Here is a 24014-nt window from a genome sequence, read left to right as displayed (position 1 = left end):
GCTGAAGTTATTTCCCTACTGAAATGATCCTGCAACAGCTGGAAGAAGAGACCACTTCCTCAGATGCACAGACACCAATGTAAGGATAATAAGGATCATGAAAAATCAGGTAAACCAAAGAAAATAATACATCAGATTGTTTATAAATAAAAATCAGATACTACCAAAGGAAACTAATAATTAAAGGGCCAATAATTGACCCTAAAGAAGTGAAGATCTATAAATTGTGTGATAAAGAGTTCAGAATAGTCCTCCTCAACTTAAAGAAGTTCAGCAAATTACAAGAACACAAAAGATAACTAAACACAATTAGGAAAACAATGCATAAACAAATGATAATCCACCAAGTAGAAACCATTTAAAAAAAAAGAAAAAAAAAACAGAACACCTAAAGCTGAAGAATTGAAGAATACAATGACTGAACAGAAAAATTTGAGACCTTGAACAGCAGACTCAATCAAGCAGAAGAAAGAATCAATGGACTCAAAAATAGGTCATCTGAAATTATCCAGGGGAACAAAAAATAAGAAGAATGAAAAAGAGTGAAGAAACCCTATGGGACTTATGGGACAGCATCAAGAGAAACATATGAACTTCGGGAATCCTGGAGAAGAAGAGAGAGAGAATAGAACAGAAAGACTATTTTAAAAAATAGGAATATAACATACAAAATGATAAATATAGTTAACACTGCTGCATGTTAATTATTTTTAATTTTTAGGCTGCACCAAGTGGCATGTGGGATCTTAATTCCCCTACCAGGGATCGAATCTGTGTCCTCTGCATTGGGAGTGCACAGTCTTAACCACTGGACTGCCAGGGAAGTGCCTGGTGCACGTTATATAAGAAAGTTGTGAAGAGAGTAAATTCTAAGTTTTCTTCCTTCCTGATATTCTGAAATACTTTCTTTTATCATTTCTTTCTGTTTAGAAAACTTTCTTTAGCCATTCTTTTAAAGAATATGCTGGCAACAAATGTTCTTAGTTTTCCTTCATCTGACAATGTCTTGATTTCCCATTCATTCATGAAGGATACTAATTCTCTATGTAAATCCTTGATCAACAGTATGTTTCTTTCAGCACTGAAAAATGCAATCTTACATCCTTTTGTCCTCCAGAGTTCAGATAAGAAATCCACTGTTATTAAAGTTGCTTTCCCTTATAGTGAACATAGTATTCTCTCTCACTGCTTTCAAGGTACTCTGTCTTTAGTTCTCAGAAATTTGACTATAATATATTTTGGTGTCAGTTTCATTGGGCTTATCTTGTTTGGGACTTAGCATCTTGAATCTATCATTTTATTTTTGAATTTGTAATTGTGATACTGGTAAACACAAGTGTGTGTGTGAGAGAGAGAGAGGGAGAAAGAAAGGAGAGAAAAAGGGGGGCTCTCTGTCTTCTTCTTATAAGGGCACTAATCCCTTTGTGAGGGTCCCATCCTCATGACCTCATCTAGTCCTAGGCTCATCTCCAAATACCATAACATTGGAGGTTAGGACAACATATTTAGGAGTGGCCCAAATTCAACAATTTAGAGGAGACACAAATATTCAGTCCATAACAGTGTCCATCAGTCTCTTAGTTAGGATCTGCCATACCTGTCTACCATTAAAATAAACTAGGAAACTTTTTAAAAATTCTGAGACCCCAGGTCAATGAAATCAAATTCTCTAGGGGGAGAGAACAAGGCCCATTTGACTCAACTGTAAATGGGCTCAACAATGGCATCTATCTCGTTAAGATTATGATAAATTCCAATGAGATAATGTATACAAATCACCTTTCACTTAATGAGTGCCTAGTGAATGATATGGAGAAGGAAATGGCAACCCGCTCAAGTGTTCTTGCCTGGAGAATCCCAGGGATGGGGGACTCTGGTGGGCTGCCGTCTATGGGGTCACACAGAGTCAGACACGACTGAAGCAACTTAGCAGCAGGAGCAGCAGTGAATGATAGCTTGCTCTCAAAGCTTCCCACATGATTCAAGTATTTGGTCAGGTCTGAGTACAATTAATTATTCTAAATGGCAGGCATTTCAGGCAGAATAGGCAAGGAGAACTAGAGCTCAGTAGGCAGAACAGGCTGAGGTTAAGTCTCACTCTAAAGGCAAAGTTTGGGGGCCTTAGCCCTTGACTCTAATATGAAAAAGACTGGTTGAGGACATGTGTATTCAGACTCTGATCACCGCTTACATTCATGTGAGCTCATAAAGGTTTTGCATCTTCTATTATGCAAGGGCACACAGCTGACAAATGGGAGAGCTGGGACTTCTAGAGATTGTGTTTTGAAAATTTTCTTCCCACTTCCCACCACTACACTGTAAATTATTCCATGGTTATTACTGCTTTTCTCCACAGAAAGAATCTCCCTTGAGGACTTTGGTCAACAGATCTGTCAGTCTAATTTCTATAATGTTCCTTGGGGCTTACAGACAAGATGTAATGGCTAAGTATGTTTTATACTTCACAAGACTCAGACATAAGACCCATCTGTGATGAGCTACAGTCGTCTTTGTAAATAACATGAAGCACACAGTTTTGTTCCATAGAGGGAAACTTTACTTCTAGAGATGGAGTTCAGTTCAGTTTAGTTCAGTCCCTCAGTCGTGTCTGACTCTTTGCGACCCCATGGACTGTAGCACACCAGGCTTCCCTGTCCATCACCAACTCCCAGAGATTGCCCAGACTCATGTCCATTGAGTCAGTGATGCCATCCAACCATCTCATCCTCTGTCGTCCCCTTTTCCTCCTGCCTTCAATCCTTCCAAGGATCAGGGTCTTTTCCAAGGAGTCAGTTCTTTGCATCAGGTGGCCAAAGTATTGAAGTTTCAGCTTCAGCATCAGTCCTTCCAATGAATATTCAGAAATGATTTCCTTTAGGATGGACTTGTTTGATTTCCTTGCAGTCCAAGGGACTCTCAATTGTTTTCTCCAACACCACAGTTCAAAAGCATCAATCATTTTGAGAGATGGAGTCAGTGAGTCAGTTCAGTCACTCAGTCGTGTCTGACTCTTTGCAACCCCATGAACCACAGCACACCAGGCCTCCCTGTCCATCACCAACTCCCAGAATTTACCCAAACTCATGTCCATTGAGTCTGTGATGCCATCCAATCATCTCATCCTCTGTCGTCCCCTTCTCCTCCTGCCCTCAATCTTTCCCAGCATCAGGATCTTTTCAAATGAGTCAGCTCTTCACATCAGGTGGCCAAAGTATTGGAGTTTCAGCTTCAACATCAGTCCTACCAATGAACACCCAGGACTAATATCCTTTAGGATGGACTGGCTGGATCTCTTTGCCATCCAAAAGACTCTCAAGCGTCTTCTCCAACACCACAGTCCAAGAGCATCAATTCTTCTGCCCTAAGCTTTCTTTATAGTCCAACTCTCACATCCATATACGACTACTGGAAAAACCATAGCCTTGACTAGATGGACCTTTGTTGGCAAAGTAATGTCTTTGCTTTTTAATACACTGTCTAGATTGGTCATAACTTTTCTTCCAAGGAGTAAGCGTCCTTTAATTTCATGACTGCAGCCACCATCTGCAGTGATTTTGGAGCCCCCCAAAATAAAGTCAGCCACTGTTTCTGCTGTTTCCCCATCTATTTGCCATGAAATGATGGAACCAGATGCCATGATCTTCGTTTTCTGAATGTTGAGCTTTAAGCCAACTTTTTCACTCTCCTCTTTCACTTTCATCAAGAGGCTTTTTAGTTCATTTTAGTTCCTCTTCACTTTCTGCCCTAAGCGTGGTGTCATCTGCATATCTGAGGTTATTGATATTTCTCCCGGCAATCTTGATTCCAGCTTGTGCTTCATCCAGCCCAGCATTTCTCATGATGTACTCTGGCATATAAGTTAAATAACCGGGGTGACAATATACAGCCTTGACATACTTCTTTTCCTATTTGGAACCAGTGTGTTGTTCCACGTCCAGTTCTAACTGTTGCTTCCTGACCTGCATACAGGTTTCTCAACAGGCAGGTCAGGTGGTCTGGTATTCCCATCTGGGAGTAGTAGAGAACAAAGAACAAAGAGCACAGGTTTTGGAGTCATGAAGACTGAATAGGATAGATATGAAGTGCTTAGATCATCACAGGTCTTAAATATATGGAAAATGTTGTCATTATGAATGTCTGATGATGCTTGGACACAGTTGTCCAAGAAAAGGGATGCTTCCATAAGCCTGAGCAGGCTAGTGGGGAGGGAGAGGCTAAGGATGGCTAAGACACTCATGGTTTCCAATCTCAGCTTCTGCTGCTTACTCACTATAAGATCTTAGACAGAAAGCCACTTAACCTCCCCAAGCCCTAACTGATTCATCTGCAAAATGGTCACAGTAATGGTACCTACCTCTTTAGGGTTGTGGTAAAAATCAAATGAAATAATGTATGTGGATCAACTGCCATTTACTGGGTACTCAATAAATAAATGATTGTTACTTTGATTACCCTTTCTTGGTGAAACAATTTCCAGCCAAAGCATTAATATCAGTGATTCTCTTTGTTTGATGACCAATCTGCATCTTATTAACTCTTTATATGTATCTCTTGGGGTAAAATTGTAATGTGTCCTTCATTATCTCTCATGAGGAGTATTTGGCTGAGATTCAGTGCCAAGGAAATAATGGCCTCTGTGAATCTATTTGTATAAGTATTTGTACTATCACAGTGACATTAAAGAATGCATCATGATCTGGTCTTGATGGCACAGAAACAACTGCAGGGATGAAAACATACTCAAAGCTTGGAGACTGGTTGCTCCAAGACTTTTTCCCCAGAAAAGGGAAAGTCTGCCTTATTTTGTTAAGATAGGCTGGAAAAATTGAGGCCACAACATGACCATGAAGGAAGAGCACCTAAGGAAAGATATCCAGTTTCTGAATGACAGCAATTCTGCCCATGGACAGGAGATAAAAATCCAGCCTCCCAATTCCTGCTGCACCCTTTGACTCCAGCCTCTCATCCTGGGACCATGATCTCCCTAGGCTGGGGGATGCTCTGTGCCCCTGAGGCTGGGCTTTACCTTCTCATAGTCTGCAAGACAGAGCAATCCACATCCAGTTGCCCCAGTGCAAACATGGGGTACCTGGGGCCTTAGATGTATCCCCAGTTCACTCTTCACTGTCTTATAAAGGGCAAAAGAGCACCTTTACAAATATCAGGCCTAGCTTCAAGCTCCAATAGCCCAAAGGTATACACACCAAAGTCTAGTGACACCGTATTTGAGAGTCCCATGCTGCACTTAGATGTATTTTGTCACCTCCTGGTTGTATAACCTTTGTTATGTTTCTCAACTGCACTGTGCTTACATCTCTTCATTTGTAAAATGGAAGGAATAAGTGTTTCCCAATAGTTCTAAGGTTTAAATTAGTGCTAAGTTAAAGCTGGATGCCACGGAAGCTCTTAGCAATTGGTAGCTATCATGTTAATGACTAGTCCAAGCTGCACAAAGGTAAAATAGATAAAATCAAAGCAATTTTCTACACAGGGCTCTGGCTTAGAAGATGAGTCTACTCAAATATTTTCTGTGTTCAAACTATCTCACAATCTGAGCCAACAAATAGCTGATAACAAATTGAAGGGTCATCCTAAATTTGTTTTTTACCAAAGTGAATGCTGAAATGTTGGAGAAAGTGTACTCTTTTATACTGCTGGTGGAAAAATGAATCCTTACAGCTCATCTGGAGGAGAATTGGTATTATCTACTAAAATTAAAAATATAGATACATTTCAACCTAGCAATGCCACTCTTGGGGATCTAGTCTACAGGAATAAAAGCACTGGAAATGGAAGGAATGTTTGTGAATTGTACATCCAAACCATGGCCTTTTATACCAACACTTAACAGAATGATATGGTTTCCATGGTGTATTGTTAAATGAGAAAAGCAAGATGTAATAGCACATATACTAGGATGCCACTGTTGTAAAGTAAAATGTCCAAAACATCTCTTATGTGTGTGGAATGTAAATTCTAGATAACTATGCAAGCATGGAAGGAGGCATTGAAAGGTATGCAATGGGTTGTTCAAATCGGTTACCTTTGTGGGGGTGGTATGGCATGTAAAACAACAAGCTGTATATTTTTCAAATAAAAGTGTCCACAGTAGAAACTTGCATTCTGTAGTCTCATTTAGGTAAAATGGTGTACACAAAGAAGTCAGATAGGATGGTCAGTAAGATGTTTACTGGAGTATATATCAAGGGGAGTGAAAAGTAGAAAACCATTTGTTTACTTATTTATTGTGCATTTATTTTGTACAAGCAGAACCTGAAAACTTCCTGCAGGAGGAAATGTTTGCCTAAGAACAAGTGGCAAAAGGAAGAGAACTGGGTTGGAAGCTGCAGAATTGAGTGGTAAGGGGAGGGATAAGTTAGGACTTTGGGATTAACAGGTAGTATTATATATATAGTAGATAAACAAGGTCCTACTGTATAGCAGAGGGAACTATATTCAATATCTTCTGATAAACCATAATGGAAAAGAATATATATATGTATAACTGAATCAATAACTTTGCTGTACACCAGAAATGAACACAATGTTGTAAATCAACTGTACATCAATAAAAACTTTAATTTTAAAATAAAATATTAAAATAAAAAGGTGTCTTCATACTCACAAATTATGAATGATCAGTCTAATAAAGTTCTGAAGTTCTAATACAGTCTCTCTCTCTCTCCCCCATACACACACATACACACAGAGGTGAGCATTTGGCACGTATTAGCAAGCAGGTACGCTCCTTATGACAGAGAACAGCTGCAAACTTATCACCCCTGCTCCCATCTCTCAAAGCTAGCTAGGAGCGAGGGGAAAGGAAGACCACCAGCACTGCATGCACACTGTGGGTTAGTATCTGATCCAGTTTGCAAAAGCGCTCTGCTGCATGGAATGGGGAAATGCTCCACTTTTTAGCCTAGGAATCTCATGCGAAGAGTTGACTCATTGGAAAAGACTCTGATGCTGGGAGGGATTGGGGGCAGGAGGAGAAGGGGATGACAGAGGATGAGATGGCTGGATGGCATCACTGACTCAATGGATGTGAGTCTGAGTGAACTCCGGGAGTTGGTGATGGACAGGGAGGCCTGGCGTGCTGCAATTCATGGGGTCGCAAAGAGTCGGACATGACTGAGTGACTGAACTGAACTGAACTGAGGGGCCTAGGATTCACAGCTGTGTGCTTGGTCCCCTGCTGACTCTGCAGGGGATACAGAAGGAATGGACAGTTCAGTCTGTGCCCTCAGAAAGCCTATAACATAGCTAGGAGTCATGACTTGCTCATAGGAGAAATACAGCTGATTTCATTTATCTGGATTTACAGCGGAAGCAGAACTGCCATATGAATTAATTGTCCAGTTAATTGATATTTTCAGTGAAGTGTTCATCCTGTTTGTTCGGATCATCCTCACTGGAAAGTCTTCGTGGATTACAAATTTGTTTTATTCAGTGGAACATTCTGGGAATAATTTAACCTTTTCCCGATGACTCAGGGTCATCAATATGAAGATCGTTCATTGTACCTCGCTTGCTTTTGCATTATTCTGAATTCTCTTTCTTTGCACATCTGGCTGTCAGCTGTCACTGGTCACCCACAGTTAATGAGCTTGTCTCTTCCAACTCTCTCTGCTCTTGACTAATCACTGATAATAACAGCAAAAACTGCATTGATTCCCTGCTCATGCCAGGCCCCACGCTAAGTGTTTTCCATGGATTAATTAATTAAATCCCCAGAGTAACCCTTGAGGCAGGTACAATTATTATCCCCAAATTACAGATGGGGTAACCAAGGCCCAGAAGGGTCAAGTCACTTGCTGAAGATTACACAGCAAGCCTGTAGCAGAACCCGGACACCACCACATCAGTGTGCCTTTCAAACATTTTGGATAGTGAGACATAATCAGAAATAGATTTTTATCCAGTAGACACAAACATATATAGTAAAATCAAAACTGCCAACAGCAACACATTACATGGAACACATTCCGATATTCTATTCCATCATTATCATTATAGCACCATGACTAATATTGGTTGTGGCTCACTGAAATGACTTCCCAACTCATTCGTGGGTCACAGCTCATGATTTAAAAAATACTGCAGCACAGCTTATGGTTAATTGGCGATGGATACAGGGCCACCCCTGGCCAGATGCCACCTTGGTGTAAGCTAGAAAAAGATGCCTCTTCCTCAAGATGCTTAATCCTATTTGTTAAAAAATTGTCAAGATAAGTTGAGTTTGTTAGAGTAAGACACGCCACTGCTATCTGCCAGGAAATGGTTATTTATAAATCTTAAAAAGCAGAGACATTACTTTGCCAACGAAGGTCCGTCTAGTCAAGGCTATGGTTTTTCCTGTGGTCATGTATGGATGTGAGAGTTGGACTGTGAAGAAAGCTGAGTGCCAAAGAATTGATGCTTTTGAACTGTGGTGTTGGAGAAGACTCTTGAGAGTCCCTTGGACTGCAAGGAGATCCAACCAGTCCATTCTAAAGGAGATCAGTCCTGGGTGTTCTTTGGAAGGAATGATGCTAACTGAAACTCCAGTACTTTGGCCAGCTCATTCATGTGAAGAGTTGATTCATTGGAAAAGACTCTGATGCTGGGAGGGATTGGGGGCAGGAGGAAAAGGGGATGACAGAGGATGAGACGGCTGGATGGCATCACCGACTCAATGGATGTGGGTTTGGGTGAACTCCGGGAGTTGGTGATGGACAGGGAGGCCTGGTGTGCTGCGATTCATGGGGTCGCAAAGAGTCGGACATGACTGAGTGACTGAGCTGAACTGAACTGAATATCAACAGAGTGTATGGTGCCCCCAAGACAAAACGATGCTGGGAGCGCCCAGTACACACGTGTACACATTGGCCCTGGTAGCAGAGAAACCAAATGACAATGTGGGTTAAGAGGTCCTGGTTAAATGAGTCAATTGTCTCAGAGTATTTGTATGCCCATGATTTGTCACAGTTCTTTTGCCCTCTCTACTTCCCTGGTGGCTCAGACAGTAAAGCATCTGCCTACAATGCAGGAGACCCGGGTTCAATCTGTGGGTCAGGAAGATCCTCTGGAGAAGGAAATGGCAACCCACCCCAGTACTCTTGGCTGGAAAATCCCATGGGCAGAGGAGCCTAGTAGGCTACAGTTCATGGCAAAGAGTCGGACATGACTGAGCAACCTCACTTTCACTTTCACTTTTTGCCCTCTCAGGGCCTTTCTTGTCAATTTCCAATTAGGGTTGCCAAATAAATATGGGACACCCATGGAAATGGGAATTCCAGAAAAACAATAAACAATTCTCAAGTATAAGTACACACAGTATGTGGGATATTGTTGCTTTCGTTCAGTCGCTAAAGCCATGTCCGATTCTGTGACCCCGTGGACTGCAGCACACCAGGCTTCCCTGTCCTTCACCATCTCCTGGAGTTTGCTCAAACTCAAGTCCATTGAGTTGGTGATGCCATCCAACCATTTCATCCTCTGTCATCCCCTTCTCCTCCTGCCTTCAATCTTTCCCATCATCAGGGTCTTTTCCAATGAGTCAGCTCCTTGCATCAGGGGGCCAAAGTATCAGAGCTTCAGCTTCAGCGTCAGTCCTTCAAATGAATATGCAGGATTGATTTCCTTTAGGATTGACTGGTTTGATCTGAGAGTTGGACTGTAAAGAAGGCTGAGTGCAAAGAATTGATGCTTTTGAACTGTGGTGCTGGAGGAGACTCTTGAAATGTGGGTTATATACACACTAAAATAGTATTTGTTGTTTGTGTGAAATGCAAATTTAACTGGGAATCCTGTATTCTTATTCACTAAATCTGGCAAACCAATTGCTGTAGGCCTTGCTGCAGTCTTGGGAATCTGGAGCACTTATCATAAGATGGGGTTAGATGGCAATTCTGTTGTAACAGCTTTAGATCTGTCACAGTTTAGGGCCAAGTGAATGATCCAAGGAGAAACAGGAGTTGAATTGCTGGAGAACATCAGCTATGTGGATGTTCGCAAGCCCTGTAGGCTGGGGTGATCAGGGAAGGCTCCCTAGAGAAGACAGACTGGGAAGGACGAGGATGGAGAAAAACTTCAGAAGCTGTTTCATGAGAAAGAGCTGAAGTTGAGATGAACTAGACAGTGTGTATTGTGTTCAGTGGATGAGTTTTTATGAGAATAGGACCATTTTAAAGATCAGTCTGAGAGGGGCACACGAGAGTAGACAGGGGGTCCTTTTGAAAGCACTTCTGTAACATTTCCAGAGAGAGCTAGACCAATCCAGGAAAATCAGGAGATACTAACCTTACCCTAAGTGCCAGGCAGTGTAAGATGCATTTCCTAGGTATCGTCCCAATTGAGGCTAACAGCAAAACCCCAAATCAGGCACATCATCGTTCACATCTTACAGCTAGAGGAATGGAGGCAGGGGAGTGGATTTCATGAAACATGCCCAGGATCACATAGTATGTGAGTAGCAGTTCTGGGCTTTGAACCCAGACAGACCTATCAGACCTGAAAACCAACACTCATGACCACCAGGATCTGTCAGACTCCAGAGCCTACACTCTTCACCACCAGCATTATGGGGCTAAACATGATGATTGGGCGGGGGGAAATGAACATGGTTGAGCCCAGTTTCTGAGGCACTTAAGGCACGGTGTGGTGTCAGGGACAAAGACAGGAATGGATGTGAGTAGCCACCCTCAGATGAATGCAGTGTCCTACACTCTCTGTCCTTGCTATTTTGTCAAGGCAGAAAGCAAAACATGCTGTAGCAAAGTGATGTGTCTATGCCATCCCTAAGGGTCCTAAATCCTGTATTTCTTTGGCCCTCTTTTTCACTCTTCTCCAAAACTTCCCAGAGTGACCAACCGTACTCTGACTAGGGAAGAAAAATCTAGACATGCCACCCCTAATTGTTGGTATTGCACCACAGGTTTAAAGTGTCATGATAAACAGAACAAACAAGGGGCTCACAGGAGACATTCTACAGGCAGGCATTCTTTCTCTGACAGAAGCAACAAAAATCCCTGAAAAGCCAAAGCACCCATTGGGGACTTTTGAGACTCTTCTTATTGCTGGCTTTGCTACCCATCTGTAATCTATTCAATCTGAAACTTGTTTCTAGGTTAACAGATAGTTCAGTTCAGTTCAGTCGCTCAGTTGTGTCTGACTCTATGCGACCCCATGGACTGCAGCACACCAGGCCTCCCTGTCCATCATCAACTCCCAGAGTTTACTCAAACTCATGTCCATTGAGTCGGTGATGCCATGCAACCATCTCATCCTCTGTCATCCCCTTCTCCTCCCTTTAAATAAATTAAATAAATTATCCTTTAAATAAATTAAAGCTGTGTTATTCAGGTTAACAGATAACACAGCTCTAATTTATTTGCCAAAACACTTGGCTTCTAAAACCTTATTATTATTTATTTACCCATCATTGTTCAGAAATAATGCCTGCACTTTGTGATAGGAGTATTAGCCACAAATGGATCTATGTTATCAGCCTTTGAGGACTGGTTGTTAACTGATTATTTGTTGTCAGTTTCTTTTCTCCCTTCCATCCCCCTTCATCAGGCCAGCTGAACCAGGCCAAGTGAAGCCAGGGAGTGAGCTGAGGAGCTCTGTGTGATATGCTAGTAAGCCAGCTCTCTAGGAGAGAGAGAAAAGAAAACAAAACATCCCCTAGATGGAACATTTGCCAATTTCCATGGTGTAAATACACCCACCATGCCTGATTTCGAGCTACCCATGTGACTCCACTGAATGTGAATTTGGGAAGAGATACTAACAATAGCTCTCCAGACCCAGCACAAGCCAAGCAGGAAAATCTGTACAGAGCAACAAAAAGGAATTGGGCCTGTCAAGAGAGGAGTGGCCCAGTGGCTAATACTCCACGCTTTTTATGCAAGGGGCCCAGGTTCAATCCCTGGTCAGGGAACTAGATCCCATATGGTACAACTAAAGAGCCCACGTGTCACAACTGAGACCTGGAGCAGCCAAATGAATAACTATGTAATTTTAAAAACAGAGAGAGGAGTAGTTAAACAAATGACGGTTTACCCATACAATGGGCTACAAAGCTGTTGTCAAAAATACTGACATGGATCGATGATTATTTATTCATAAATTTTCTTCTCTTTTGAAATAGATCTATATTTATTGACATGGAAAATATCTGCAATATGCTATTAAGATTTTTCAAGTCATAAAACAATATTAGTATCATCCCACTGTAATTTGTCAAAGGTATGTGTACACTCACAAACAGAAAAATTATTTATGCATATTCACCAAAATATTAGTGGTAGTTACCTACGAGTGGCAGAATTATGGACAAATTTTACTTTCTTCTTTTCAAAACTTCTGTGTCACAATTTTTTTTAAAAAACAAGTACATATTACTTCTGTATTCATATATATACATATATACACACACACACACGTCTGTGTATATACATATATGTATATTTCTATTTTTAATTTGAAAAACAGGAACTTGAATACTTGTTATTTCTCAAGCCCTCTTCCATTCCTTCATCCCCTTCTCCAGATAACACTGGTGCATCCAGGATGGGGCAGGACATCAGATGGAATAGAAGCAAGGCCAGCAGCACATCCTCCCATGGATCTGACTTCACTTTGCTGAGAGCCTCTCATGGAACAAATATCACTGGTCCAATATGCTAGAGCCAGTGAGTGACAGTGCCCTGGCCATAGAACGCTCAAGGCCAGAGGCTGAGGCCAGGTCTCCTCACAGCAGCTGTCTCATTGATGGCACAACACCAGATTATTCCAGCTTAGTCCTTTCAAATGAGGAATGATAGGGGCAAATCAAGTTTGCAAAATTTGCTACTAGGTAGATTGAGTTCCTCAATCTAAATCATAGCACCAATCTCAATTCCTTACCAGTATCTTCTGAGAAATATGGGTCTCACTCCTATCTCTGATTTGTTACACTAACTAACAGCACTGTTTCCCATCAATTATGCCATAATTTACACATACTTGAAGCCAACACATGGTGTCATTGACGAGCTAGCCTAAGAAACTAACCATCATAAATGATATTGCTTCTGTGGGAAAACATGCTCCAGGTTCCCAACTGCCTTACATACTAATGTCTGGAAGATGACATGATTCAGCTATAAATTGGAGGCTGCCAACTGGGGACCAGGTGGTCTGATCTAAACAGATCAAAGCCTTATGCTTCTCATATGGATATGTCTTTACAGATGTGCTATTGTGATCAATGAATAATTTTAAAGAATTTGGGAGATGTTAATTATTGATCCTTGCTTACCTGACCAAAGCAGGTCTACAAAATGCCACACAAATTCAACCTGGTCTCTGCATCACCAAATAACCCTGCTGGTTGTCCTTTCTCTGGCTGGTTTAGTCACAGTGTCAGGTTGATTCAAGGAGAGCTCAGATAAAATCAGGAATCAAATGTTGTTAATCAGAATATGTATCAGTTCAGTTCAGTCGCTCAGTTGTGTCTGACTCTTTGCGACTGCATGAACTGCAGCACACCGGGCTTCCCTGTCTATCACTGTCTTCCAGAGCTTCCTCAAACTCATTTCCATTGAGTTGGTGATGCCATCCAACCATCTCATCTTCTGTCGTCCCCTTCTCCTGCCTGCAATTTTCCCCAGCATCAAGGTCTTTTCCAACGAGTCAGTTCTTCACATCAGGTGGCCAAAGTATTGGAGCTTCAGCCTCAGCATCAGTCCCTCCAGGGAATATTCAGGACTGATTTCCTTTAGCATTGACTGGTTTGATCTCCTTGCAGTCCAAGGAACTCTCAAGAGTCTTCTCTAACACCACAGTTGAAAAGCATCAGTTCCTCATTGCTCAGCTTTCTTCATGGTCCAACTCTCATATCCATACATGACCACTGGAAAAACCATAGCTCTGACTAGATGCACCTTTGTCTGCAAAGTAATGTCTCTGCTTTTTAATATGCTGTCTAGGTTGGTCATAACTTTTCTTCCAAGGAGCAAGAGTCTTTTAATTTCATGGCTGCAGTCACCATCAGCAGTAATTTTGGTGCCCAAGCAAATAAAGTCTGTCACTATTTCCATTGTTTCCCCATCTATTTCCCATGAAGTGATGGGCCTGGATACCATGATCTTCATTTTTTGAATGTTGAGTTTTAAGCCAGTTTTTTCACTCTCTTCTTTAACTTTCATCAAGAGGCTCTTTAGTTCCTCTTCACTTTCTGCCATAAGGGTGGTGTCATCTGCATACCTGAGGTTATTGATATTTCTCCTGGCAATCTTGATTCCACCTTGTGCTTCATCCAGCCCAGTATTTCGCATGATGTACTCTGCATATAAGACCCACACCAAGTCTCCAGAATACATATAAAAGATTATAATTGCATTCAAAGAGAAATCCATCTTTCTCTTTCTCTATCAATGGAAGTGACAAGAATATTATAATTTCCCAGTTGCAATGCCACTTGTACCCTGCTATTACTGTACCTCCAGCCCCAGTTCTCCAGTTTCCTCCAATGACTCCAAAACCCACTTTTAAAAAGATGTTGGTAACTATACTCCAGTTCAGTTCAGTTCAATCGCTCAGTCGTGTTCGACTCTTTGCGATCCCATGAACTGCAGCACGCCAGGCCTCCCTGTCCATCACGAACTCCCGGAGTCCACCCAAACCCATGTCCATTGAGTTGCTGAAGCCATCCAACCATCTCATCCTCTGTTGTCCCCTTCTCCTCCTGCTCTCAATCTTTCCCAGGATCAGGGTCTTTTCAAATGAATCAGCTCTTTGCATCAGGTGGCCGAAGGATTGGAGTTTCAGCTTCAGTATCAGTCTTTCCAATGAACACCCAGGACTGATCTCCTTTAGGATGGACTGGCTGGATCTCCTAGCAGTCCAAGGGACACTCAAGAGTCTTCTCCAACACCACAGTTCAAAAGCATCAATTCTTCGGCGCTCAGCCTTCTTCACAGTCCAACTTTCACATCCATACATGACCACTGGAAAAACCATAGCCCTGACTAGATGGACGTTTGTTGACAAAGTAATATCTCTGCTTTTTAATATGCTGTCTAGGTTGGTCATAACTTTTCTTCCAAGGAGTAAGCATCTTTTAATTTCATGGCTGCAATCACCATCTGCAGTGATTTTGGAGCCCAGAAAAATAATGTCAGTCACTATTTCCACTGTTCCCATCTATTTGTCATGAAGTGATGGGACCAGATGCCATGATCTTAGTTTTCTGAATGTTGAGCTTTAAGCCAACTTTTTCACTCTCCTCTTTCACTTTCATCAAGGGGCCCTTCAGTTCTTCTTTACTTTCTGCCATAAGGATGGTGTCATCTCCATATCTGAGGTCATTGATATTTCTCCCAGCAATCTTGATTCCAGCTTGTGGTTCCTCCAGCCCAGCATTTCTCATGATGTACTCTGCATATAAGTTAAATAAGCAGGTGACAATATACAGCCTTGACGTACTTCTTTTCCTATTTGGAACCAGTCTGTTGTTCCATGTCCAGTATTAATTAATAAAAGCTTTAAAATGGAATAGATAACCAATAAAAACTACTATATAGCACAGGAAACTATATTCAATATCTTTCAATAACCAAGAATGGAAAATATCTGAAAAATATATTTGTATATATAACTGATTCACTTTGCTATACACCTGAAACTATACAACATTGTAAATCAACTATACTCCAATAAAAACTTTAAAAGAAAAAAAACAAAAGATGCTTCCCTGGGAGTCATAACAGGCCAGCAACTGCTTTGCTTTGGTGGGAAGGGGTTGTCATTCTAATTAATGCTGCAAATATATGTCTTTGGCTATGAAAGCTCTCTAACCAGAAAGATTGTGTAATTTATTTCATGACTCTCACCAGGCATGCTTCTGCTCTTGGTAACTGATGGTTATATTCCGTTAAAGACTCTGTGGAATCTGTTTCTTGAACCAAGAATAGACTGTGAGGATCCACACCAAGTCTGAAGGCAGTACAAAGCTTCACAGTACGAGTCCAAGACTTTGAGTCTAGTAATCAGAAGACCCAGGTTGTGGTCTTGCCTCTAACAAATAGCTAGCCAGCTGTGTTTCCTATAGTAAGTCCCTTCCCTTCTCTAAGCCTCAGTTGATTGCCTCATCCAGAAAGTGAGAGTTCTTCCAACTCCATGGAATTTCACCGAGATGAGTAAGGAAGACAGGAGCCAGCACACCGTGAGTGTAACCTCATGGGAAGGCCATTTGGTGAAGTGAGATTATCCATCAAGAGGCTCATGTTCCCACCTGAGAGCAGGTGACAGAAGGGGGCATCCAGTTCTTTCTGGAAGGGAGGGGAGCCCAGAGAGTGCTAACACACTGAGCTCAGAGGTAAAGTAGAAAAGAGAGAAGAGATCCCTGCCCTCATCTTGTGAAAGAGAAAACTTCTGGTCATTTCTGAATTGGGGAAGGGATGGGTGGAAATGGAATCATTTTTTTGTTTTTCTTCTTGTTTCAGGTTGTGTTGGAACAGATTTAATCTCTGGATTTTTTCCAAGTCTTTGAGAGGAAGACTTTATCCAACTTTTGTTTTACCTATCTTTCTCCTAGGCCAAATGAGATTCCTCAAGGGCAAGAGTCAATGCTCTAGAGTAGATGCTCTAAAAAGGGTTTGCTAAATAAATGACTGAGTAACACATTGCCAGCAAAACTAAAATCTGATCTTAACTGAAAATCAATTAGCACAAAAGTTGACAAGGTGCCTGGAATCCTTTCTGGAATGATGTATTAAATAAAATTAATAAAATTGATGAGATTAATTTCTTCTCAACAGTCTCTTGATTCTTAAAGTATCGATACAATATCCTTAAACTGATCTTATACTGAAAGTGAGTTCTGAAAACCTGAGGCAGGATTTTCCACTATTACTAACCTGTGATGTTTAACTAACCTGTGACAGCATTACATGTAATCTGAGATACTTCTGCATGAAGTTAGCCATTTATACAAGAAATTCAGCAGAGTCATTAAGAACTTCAACCTAAGTTAGAATTCTAGCCCTGTCAAGAAACTTTGGGTAAATTATACAACCTTTAAGATTCACCATCTTACAAAGGAGAGTAACTGTGAAACCTCATGGAGTCAATCTGAGGAGTCAATGAAAAAAGACACTAAAAGTACAGAGCCTGTGCCTTTTGGCCTACTGTACTCAATATCTTGTAATAACCTAAATGGGAAAAGAATCTGAAAAAGAATATATATATATATATATATATATATATATATATATATATCTGACTCACTTTGCTATACTCCTGAAACTAACACAACATTGTCAATCAACTGTTCAAAAAAAAAAAAATAGAGAGAGAGCCTGCCATATAGTAAGCCCTTAAGTTATTGCCTCAGATGATAATAATCACAGTAACAATAACATAATAAGTAATAACAACAAAGCAAAGATACATCAAATAGTTAGGTCTCTTTAGGTATCGGCAACCTCCTTCCATTGTCACCTATACATGAGAAGATGATGTACAGGATGATCTACTAGAAAAAGCATGGACTCTGGAGTTACCTGGAGTCCAACAGGGAGTCAGGAGCCCTCCACAGTGCCTGGTCCATAGTCAGCCTTCAACAAATAGCAAGTGTGCTGCTGCTGCTGCTGCTGCTGCTCTCGTTATTAATTACTCCTTTCATAGAATAATCTGAAAATCTTTACACTGAAAGCAGATCAAGGAACACTCTCAATGTTTTTGCTACTGACTGAAGCAGTAGAGTACTCTGAACTAATCAACTTTACAGGTCTGTAGTTTTTCCTAATAGCAGCAAAAGAAACCCAAGCATATGCCTCATAAGTTCCTACAATTTTTCCTAGTTACTATCTGGCTTTCTATCACAGTGGGAGGACACACTGTTCCAATATCTCCTCTGCTACTACATGGTTAATTACAACACTGAATCACTGAACTCAGAGAATGAATAAAAGCATATACTTCTTTATGCACAATTCTAACATTATTTGTAAAATAGGCTAGCTAATAGACATTCTGATGAAACATACTCCTCTCCAGTTGGTTGCCTGTTACTAATAGGCTTATTTCAATTGAGCTATGTGTTAAGAATGATTACTTTTTGATCTGATGGCTTCATATGATGGAGAAATAGGTGTTATTTAACCAGACTTACCAGACTGAGCAAATAAAAATACAAGATGCTCAGTTAAATCTGAATTATGGATGAACAATAAATATTTTTTGGGGGTAAGCAAGTTCCAAATATTTCATGGGACAGACTTCTACAAAAAATGATATGTTGTTTATCTGAAATTCAAATTTAACTGAGCACTCTGTATTTTAATTTGGCAACCCCATTTTTATATAGTTACTGATCTTTACTTATAACTTTCTAAATATATGAATCTGATGACATAAAGAATATTCATTTAGCAGCTAGCCACTATTTTCTATCTCAGAGTCAAATAATTATCTTTTTCAGTGTTCTATAATACCCCATGTTTTAAGAAATCGCAATTAAATTTCAATCCTAAAGGAAATCAGTCCTGAATTTTCATTGGAAGGACTGATGTTGAAGCTGAAACCCCAATACTCTGGCCACCTGATGTGAAGAACTGACTCTGGAAAAGACCTTGATACTGGGAAAGATTGAAGGTGGGAGGAGAAGGGGACAACAGAGGATGCGATGGTTGGATGGCATCACCAACTCAATGGACATGAGTTTGAGCAAGCTCAGGGAGTTGGTAATGGACAGGGAGGCCTGGCGTGCTGCAGTCCATGGGGTCGCAAAGAGTTGGACATGACTGAGCGACTGAACTGAACTGAATTAAGTTTCTATAAGTCCAAGTAACATGACTTTCACCAACATTAGACGTAACTACATCAACAAACCACCAGCAACTACCAACGAATCCATGGTTAAGTATAAAACTCTGACAAGGCCACTTTGAAATGAATCTCATGTTGGAAACCAAAGCTCCAAGCCAGCCATTGAGGAAGGTTTCCACCAGTTCTCAAAGGATATTTACCTGTAGCTAGTGGCATTTCTGTCTTCCTAGATAAGATACAACAAAGGGAAGTGTTCCATTCCAGGTGAGTGGGGAAGGGGGTAAGAAATAAGGAGATAACAGTTGTTTGGATCAGGTGGAAATGTATCAAGCAAACAGTTCACACTGTTACACACTCATTAACTGGCCCTAAGGCAACTATTTTTGTTGTTGTTTTTATTCATAAATCGACAATTTTTTGTGTGTTATTCAGTTTCTCAGTTGTGTCTGACTCTCTGCAGCCCCATGGACTACAGCACACCAGGCTCCCCTGTCCCTCACTATCCCCTGGACTTTGCTCAGATTCATGTGCAACTATTATCACCCATTAAAATCCAAGTCCTCTTTCACTTAGATTTATAAACAGAAAATTCTGACTGCCAAAGTGCCATAACTTTCTTTTTTCAAAGCATGAGGGGGCTCAGTGAGGTTGGTGTTTATATTTAATGTTTACATACACTTCTGTTCAACAGTGCATCTTGGCTGTGTCCTCACTGCTGTCTTTATAGGAATCTGTAAGGGAGGTGTTAAAACAGTTATGAGACTCATGTCCTCCTGCTCATTGTGGAAAATCAGACAAGCAGCAGATTTGCAGCTGCAGCCACACGGCAGAAGGTAAATGAGAAAGTCAAACATGATCTTGTAAGAAAAATATCCTAGAACTATAAGCTGACCCCCCTTCAAGCTATTGCTGTACTTCCGGGTAAAATGAAAAATAAAAAACTGTCAGATTTTTGTCAATCAAATCATTTCAAAATCATGTAATGGAACTCACTTTTTTTTTAATTTTTATTTTTACTTTATTTTACTTTACAATACTGTATTGGTTTTGCCATACATTGACATGAATCCGCCACGGGTGTACATGAGTTCCCAAACATGGACACCCCTCCCACCTCCCACCCCATATCATCTCTCTGGATCATCCCCGTGCACCAGCCCCAAGCACTTTTTAAAGTGAATTTCCCCAAAGCCAGCTGCCTAGATCTGCTGTCTGGATAAATCTAAATAAAACTGTGTATTAAAAAAAAAATTAACCTCTCGATGCCCTCCCCATTTTTTCAATGGGGGAGGGAGAAGAGGAAGGTGAGTAAATACTAATAAAGGTCTCCAAACAGCTTATCTGAATAGGCTCTATTTTTTCTGCACGTCTCTCCTTAAAGCTCCAAAGTGTTTTTTGATGCAATTGTGGGGAATCTTAACATGTCATTACCTGTGGTCACTCATTTACCAAACACTGGGCTGTGAAGTATCAACTTCCTTATCCGCTCTTGGCACAATTATCCCTACTTCGTTTGTCTAGTTCCCTTGAGACAAGATGCCACAGTATATTTAGCTTGGAGATTTTCTCACAACACATACCCACAAGAGAAGCAGTACATGTATCCTCAGGAAAGAACAGGATTTGGAGCCTCAAACCTAGATTTCAGTCCTGGCTTTGTGCCTGACCAGCTCTGTAACCCCAGACATGTTACTCACTCTCTCTTAAATGAAATGGGCTTCCCTGTAGAATGGATGGTTCTAATCCAATGAGAAAATGCACATGGAAGTGATCTGTAAATATAAGGGAATATAAAAATAGTATTGATTGTTTTCATTCTAGAACTCAAAATGAGATGTCCACCTTGTTCTCACTAAGGGTGGGAAGAGGCAAACGTGGCCTTTGAAGAGCCTTCTGGTGGTCTGCAGAAGGCCGTTGTCTGGAATGTTCAGACTTAAGCATCAGTCTGGCTTTAAGACTAAAGGACTGACCCTGCAACCCTTATTTACATGAATCCTTCAATGACTTTTCATGAGTCTAAACTAGAAAGTCAGCTCCTTTTTGCACAGAGCTCCTTCCTGAGGAGTCTGAACCTTTTCCTCTTCTGACAAAAGATGTGTCTTTCCCAAGAGGGGACGAGAAACACAGAAGGCGGGTTAATTTCATGTAGCCTGCATCTTCTGAACCACCAGAACCCACTGGCCAGACATTGGAGGCCATTGATGACTCATGCCAATTTCAAGAACATGTTGTTATAACTGTTTGCATTTCCTCACTGAGTGAAGGTTTTAAATAGCTGAAAATCACCATCACACCTAGGAAATGAGATTTTTCCCAGTTTGAATAACAGTTATGGGCAAAGTATACAATATTACTTGTGAGGTACGATGACATATTAGCTAATGTTAAAAAGTGAAAGACACCCATTACAAGAATGCAGTGGATATTTTTAAGCATTATTAGATTCATTCTGAATGTAATTTAGATGTGGAAATCTTATTATTGTTAAAAACACAATTACTAAAAGGACTAATACATGTATCATTCCTTGTTCCCCCCTAGTAGTATTAATAGAACACAAAGAGCTAACTCCTGTTGCAGTCTCAAGAACTTGAGTAAGCATAAGATTTATAAGTTTCTTCTATTTAGGAACTTGTAGGGACCTGAAATAAAACTGAAAGAAGTTCCAGTTGACCATGGGAGAGGTTCAGTAAGAAATTTTTTGAGGTGGTGGTGGTGGTAATCCAATTGATGTTGACATGTTTCTATCTAGAATCAAGACAAGGCATTCAACACTATGATACATATGTTATATACTAATTGCTGTGATTATACCTGTGGACAAATTACAGATATTAGAATTATATTTGATTTGGTTTCTTGACTTTCATCCCCAAAAGAAGAGTAAGAAACTTGAAGGTGTGGAGAAAAGGGAACCCTTATACACTGTTGGTGGGAATGTAAATTGGCACAGCCACTATAGAAAATAGTATGGAGGTTCCTTCAAAAATAAAAATAGAGCTACCATGTGATCCAGCAATCCCACTCCCGGATATATATCTGGAAAAGATGAAAACTCTAACTTAAAAAGATACATGCACCCTAATGTTCACTGCAGCACTATTTACAATAGCCAAGACATGGAAGCAACCTAAGTGTCCATTGACAGATGAATGAATAAAGAAGATGTGGCACATATACACAATGGAATATTTGTTGCTGTTGTTCAGTCACTGTCGGACATGTAGCACACCAGGCTCTTTTGTTCTCCACTATCTCCCAGAGTTTGCTCAAATTCATGTCCGCTATGTCGGCGATGCTATCTAACCATCTCATCCTCTGCCACTCCCTTTTCCTTTTGCGTTCAATCTTTCCCAGCATCAGGATCTTTTCCAATGAGTTGGCTCTTCGAATCAGGTGGCCAAAGTATTGCAGCTTCAGTTTCAGCATCAGTCCTTCCAATGAATATTCAGGGTTGATCTCCTTTAGAATTGACTGGTTTGATCTCCTTGCTCTCTAAGGGACTCTCAAGAGTCTTCTCCAACACCACAGTTCAAAAGTATCAATTTTTCAGTGCTCAACATTCTTTATGGTCCAACTCTAACATCTGTACATGACTACTGGAAAAACCATAGCTGTGACTATATGGACCTTTGTCAGCAAAGTAATGTCTCTACTTTTCAATATGTTGTCTAGGTATGTCATAGCTTTCCTTTCAAAGGGTAAGCATCTTTTAATTTCTTTTAATTTCATCTTTGGGTACTATCACTGTCTGCAGTGATTTTGGAGCCCAAGAAAAGAAAATCTGTCACTGCTTCCACTTTTTCCCCTTCTATTTGCTATGAAGTGATGGGGCCAGATGCCATGATCTTTGTTTTTTGAATGTTGAGTTTTAAGCCAGCTTTTTCACTCCCCTCTGTCATATTACAATGGAATATTACTCAGCCATAAAAAACAATGAAACAATGCTATTTGCAGAAACATGGATAGACCTATAGAGCAGCATACTAAGTGAAGTAAGCCAAAGACAAATATCATATGATATCACTTATATGTGGAATCTAAACTATGATACAAGTGAATTTATATACAAAATAGAAATAGACTCATAGATACAGAAAATAAACTTATGGTTACCAAAGGGGAAAGGGTTGGGGCATGAGATAAATTAGGATTTGGGATCAACAGATATCCACTATTATGTAAGATAGATGAACAGCAAAGACCTGCTGTATAGCACAGGGAAATATATTCAATATCTTGTAATAACCTATAATGGGAAAGAATATATGTGTCTGTGTGTGTGTGTGTGTGTGTGTGTGTATAGGATTTCCCTGGTGGCTCAGAGGTTAAAGCATCTGCCTGCAATGCAGGAGACCTGGGTTTGATCCCTGGGTCGGGAAGATTCCCTGGAGAAGGAAATGGCAACCCACTCCAGTATTCTTGCCTGGAGAATCCAGGCAATATAAATCCAGGCTATATATATATATATATATATATAAAACTGAATCATTTTGCTGTATACCTGGAACACGGTTAAAGTAACCATACTTCAATTTAAAAGAGAAAAATTTTTAAAGAAACTTGAATACATGTATTTTAATGTCCTTCTTAGTATTTGTAACCCCTTCCTTAATTGAGTATCTGTTAGATTGTCTTACTTGGCTCCCCTCTGTCTTCCTTTCCTGGGTACTGCCCCTCCCTCCTCAGTCCACATGGTTTATAGGGGTGGCTATTGGCAGCTATGTACAGTTTGTACAACGTGACGTTCACTTCCTTGACCACAGGTGACTAGTCCAGGGATGAGCAATCGTCCATGAATTTGGAATTGAGACTAAGAGAAAATTGGTCTCACTCTGGTTAGCTGGGCCTATAATACAAATGCAGGTGGGAGAAATAGTCATCTACTATCTGCAGACCAGGGAGCAGAGAAAGAAAGATTCAAGCTGACATGAAAAGAGAGGCAGAGACAAGAAGGAGGGAAAGAAAATTCCTGACTGCTAACCCAGTACCTGGTCCCAGGTCATTCCTGAAGCCTGGCTACATTCTTATCCTTGGATTCCTTGACAACCTCAGGGTCTGTAGAATAAATTCCTCCTTTTTGCCTAAACCAGCTAAAGTAGGCCTCTTGTCCTTACAAGCAAGAGTTCAAATGACTGTACTTTCAAACTTTAATTTTGGCATTCTTCACTTTTGAAAGAGATATACTTACTCTAAAGCAAAAAGAATTTGCA

This window comes from Budorcas taxicolor, chromosome X, assembly GCF_023091745.1.
Source record: "Budorcas taxicolor isolate Tak-1 chromosome X, Takin1.1, whole genome shotgun sequence".
In the NCBI taxonomy this organism is placed as follows: domain Eukaryota; kingdom Metazoa; phylum Chordata; class Mammalia; order Artiodactyla; family Bovidae; genus Budorcas; species Budorcas taxicolor.
This window is presented reverse-complemented; position numbering follows the sequence as displayed.